Raw genomic sequence first — 4,844 nt, 5'->3', positions numbered from 1 at the left:
CTTCAGACAGGGATTGGACTGGACTGTGGGACATAAAATGATACTTGTGAGGAGTGTGCCTCTTAGCTCAAGTAGATACAAGAGACTAAATGGGCCGCTTCTGTCCGGAGGTGAGATAGGGAGGCAGAGAGGAGCTGGATGAATGGACACAGGGAATCGGGTGGAAAGGAGAAGTGTGCTGTCACAGTATGGGGAGAGCAATTAGAGTCACATAACAATGTATATATAAATTTTTGTATGGGAAAAAATAAAAAAAAAAAACCAACAAATATCAGATCTTGGTGAAGTCCTTTAAAGGCTTTGAAATTGCTGGTAGAATGATAACAGGAGCCAACATTTATTGAGCATTTTACTATATGCCAGGAAGTGTTCTAAATGCTTGATTAGCTCATTTAAGCTTTACAGAATCCTCTTTCTTGCAGGTGGGGAATCTGAGGCCAGAGAGGTTGAGTAACTTGCCCAGTGTCATACCGCAGAGCCAGGATGTGAATCTATGCAGTCTAATTCTAGAACCTCTCCCCTAACCCCCAATCTGTGTGCCTCTGCACAGCTTCCCTGACTGCTTCAGGCAATTGCTTGCCCCTCCTTTGTGCTTCCTCACCTGTTTCTATACTAATCTCTCTCAAGACATTATCGACAAGTACTAATTCTCTCTTCATGTATTTATTTCCCCTAAAAACAGCTCTTTGGGGGGAACTAGGTTGTTTGAACAGATGCTCACTAGATGTTAAATACATAAATGAACATTGGCAGCAAGATTCTAGAACTGATTCTAGAAGAAGAAATGATTCTCTATGTAAAACTAGCCTGTGAAGAGGAGTTGCTAGATGGCAAGATCTTTCTCTTTATTCCTTACTCAGCCAGACCCTGGGCAGGCTCCTCAGCGATAGCTGTACTTGCCATTTTTGGACACCAGAAAGCGCCACTAATGATGGGATTCCTAAACTTTTCAGAGCAGGAGATTTGGGACTCTTTCTGATTACACTTCTGCCATAGATTCTCTCACCTTCCATTTGTAAGCTATTGGTAACCAGAAGCCCCATGGTGTAGAGGAAAGGCAGCTAGTCTGCTGCACAGAGCACATATTATTCATTCATTTGCTTAGCAAAATGTTTGAGTACCAACTACGTACGGGGCAAAGTCCTAGTCTGTGAGAATATAAAGATGAATAAAATGCAGTCTTTGGTGAGTTCAAAGTCTAATGGGGTAAGATAGATACTCATTAGATAATCAAATCCACCAGCTGCTCCTTGGAAACCCTATGGGGCAGGTCTACTCTGTCCCGTAGAGTCGCTATGAGTCAGAATCAACTCGATGGCAATGGGTTTGGTTTTGGGTTTAGATAATCATAGTCCAGTTATATAAGTACTCTAAATTAAATCAGGAGACTGGAGAGGTGGGGTAAGTCAGGGAAGGCTCCAAAGGAAGTGGTGACTTTTGAGCTGGGGTTTTTTTTTGTTTTTTTTTTTGATTAATCATAACCCTTGGTTCATGATCTATTGTCATTATTGGTCAAGGCATGAATATTTCTATTTCACTTGAGCTGGGGCTTGAAGGATGGGGAGGAAATTCCAAAGGAGTAAAGAGAGTTGATTTTCATCCTGCCACTTCATCCTCTAAGCCTCAAGTTTCCTCACTGTCGAGTCGATTCCAACTCATAGTGACCCTATAGGACAGAGTAGAACTCCCCCACAGGGTTTCCAAGGCTGTAATCTTTACAGGAGCTGATTGCCAGGTCTTTTGTCTATGGAGCCGCTGGTGAGTTCAAACCACCAACCTTTCTGTTAGCAGGCAAGCACTTAACTATTGTGCCACTACGGCTCCTTAAAAGTAAGCATAACTGCTATCTTATCTAGCAGATCTATTGTGAGGAATAGATGAGATAATTAATGTGAAAGCTGTTGCGAATCTGGGATAGAGGCATAATTAGTTAATTCAATTTGATTCAACCAACATCTGCAGAATATCTTTTATGAGCAAGGCCCTGAGACTGATGCAGGGAGATACACCTAGCATATGGTAAAGGCTTGGTGTATAGGTTAAAAAAAAGACAGAAATGAAAAAAAAAAAAAAATACTGTTTACTCCTGAGTCTTACAATGTGGTGAGGGAGTCATGCAGAGGTCAGGGTCACAAGAAGACTCTTCACAGGGACTACTGAAACAAGAGTAACAGCTTCTGATCAAGGAAGATCTAGAAGGTCTCAGGATTTTCCTATCTTATATTAGAGCTGAACTGGATCAATAATCTGGTATCTGCCCATCCTATAGTCGGGGAAACGAAGATCTAGAGGAGAACTAGATTATCTCATGTCACATTTGAACAGGAGACCAGAATCTTCCCCTCATTGTCCAGGCCATGGCTATGGCTCCAGACACCATTTTAGCCTCACAGGAAATGCGACAGGCTCCAAGACGTTAAATGATTGTTCAAGGTCTTGGCATGAATGGGTAACAGACCCTGTCTTCCTGACTCCAAGAACTAGGCTCTTTCTAGCAAATGGGCTATGTGCCCATACCCCAAAAGAAATCATGTGGTACCATGAGAAATGATGCAGCTGAGTTTAAGGGAAGTTGTGTTAAGCATGCTTTACTTCTTTCTTGTGTATTCTCTCAACCAAATGAGTACATAGGCAGGTGCGTAGGTTTAGGAAATCTGAGTAATTAATTTTGGCTGCAGATTTATTTTATGTGACCTATATAGGGTTTACAATTTTTTTAAATTAGTTGCTAATATTAAAAAATGGAGATGTCACATAAAAGTCCAGATTTCTATCTTCTGTTAAAGAAGATCTGACAATATTGGGTCCCCCTGTCTGCCTGCTCTCCAGTGTGCCATTGTCCCCACCACTCCCTACCTACTTCTCTCAGTTGTATTACCTACTTGCTCCCTTTGCCATTTGAGTTTAAAAATACCTGTCTCAGAGCATAGGTCTAGTCGAACCTAGGTCAGTGGTTAACTTCTGTTCTGGCCAATTTCCCAGCACATAGCTGTTAATCAATATTTGAATGATCAAAAGAATTAATTCATGTTGATCAGCTTTTACTGAGCCCCTAGTCAGTAGAGTCTATGACTGTATATGTCCTGGTGTCACAGAGATGAATAATACCTCTGAAAATGTCAGACAGACATGTGCATGGCTCACAGTAACACAAACTAGACAGTGCTTTGCTACGAGTGCCCAGAGAAGGGAAAGAGCCATAGACTTTGCATGAGGCATCAGTAAGTGTTCTAGTTAAGGGAACACTGGAAAAGGCTGGTTAGTGTCACTTAAAGATGTTTAATTTCCAAATCACAGTTTCACTATTAGCTCCATCCTTGGTCCAATTCTGGCCACAGACTGACCTTGATGGGGTGGTCAGAGTAGGAGTCTCTGAGGAGAAGATTTTGAACTGTTATCTTGAAGAATGAGAAGTCAGGTGTATGAAGAGCTCAGGGACAAGTGTTTCAGGCAATAGGAAATACATAAGCTGTTAGTTGGCAAAGAGTTCCGTGTGTTTGAGGAACTTAAAGAAGGCCAGCGTCACTGGAGCCTAATAAAAGACAAGGGAGAGTGGTAGTAGATGACGTTAGACATGTATTTTTGTATCAATAGCCTAACTCTTAAGCCAAGCAGCTGTTGGGCAAATCCTTGTTCCCAGTCTTCAGAGGGCTTGCTCAGAGCAGGTAGCTGGCTTAGCACTGCCTGAGGAGGGACTGGGTTTAATACCTTCCCCTGTCTCCAATGCCAAGGACAGGGTAGGGCAATGAATAGGTTTCAGTAAAGATTTGCTGACAGCATGCTTGAGAAGGGAACAGGAAGTGCAGGCTTTGTAGAAGGAGGCCCAGGTGCGGCTCTCTCTTCATTGCGGCATTCATTCTCAAGTTGCTAAACACCTCCTCCAAGGGAGACCCAGAGCTGTGAGAGTGAGATGTAGGGAGGAACCAGCCACAGGCCTACCCGCAAGAACCTCAAGGGGAGGGCGTTTGAAGGGCAGGTAGGAAAATAGGTTGTGAAAGTTCAGGGAGAGCATCCGACTTAGCTTGGGGGTAGGAGCAGTAAGAGAAGGCGGATGGGGACCATTTAGCTGAGACTTAAGGGAATGTGTGAGCGAACTGGTCGGACACTTCATTTTGCTTTCTGGCATCTCTTCCTCCGAAAACATTCGCAGGATTCAAAGGGGCCTCCCCCGGGGCGGATCCTCACTTCATTCCCCACCCTTCTGCAAAGGCGCAGGGCCTCCCAGGAGTTTGAGTCCTGCCTGCAGCACCCGGATTTGCCCGCCAGGGGCCGCTGCGCAAGGGGGATGAAGAGGGCGGGCTCCTAAACTGCAGAGAGGCAGAAGCCAATTAGCTGCGAGGCGCGGGGGGGACGGCGGGGTTTGGAAAGCCTGCCTGGAATGGGGGGCTGGGAGCGCGCCCTGGGCCGAACCGGACCGGATTGTTGTCGCTTCTGGCAGCTCTTGGGTGACCATCGTTGTGCCAGGAGCCTTTGTCCAGCCAGGCTGTAAAGCTGAGGCGAGTGGCGCAGGACAGCGGCCCGGAGATCCGGCCTTAGCAGCAGCCGTTGTTGCTGCCGCCGCCGCAGGCCTGGGTTACCTGAGCAATTGCGCGTCTGGGGCCCGCCCGCGGGCTGGCGGTTAGCGCAGGAGACACTCTCGTGGGTGACGGGGAGGTCGGGACTGACACTTGGTGCAGGAGGAGGGTCCTGGTGCAGACGGACGCTGGCCGGGGGCCCAGGAGAGCCTGCTGGGGCTGGGGGGCGCCAGGCGTTCGCCTCCAACAGGTTATTCCGGCATAAACCAGGGTGTTGGGGCGGAACAGGGCTTCGCTGGGGGCCGGGCGGCACGGGGCGGGCCTGCGGGA

Source organism: Trichechus manatus, unplaced genomic scaffold, assembly GCF_000243295.1.
Source record: "Trichechus manatus latirostris isolate Lorelei unplaced genomic scaffold, TriManLat1.0 scaffold00088, whole genome shotgun sequence".
NCBI classification, from domain to species: Eukaryota; Metazoa; Chordata; class Mammalia; order Sirenia; family Trichechidae; genus Trichechus; species Trichechus manatus.
Note: the sequence above shows the minus strand (reverse complement) of the source record.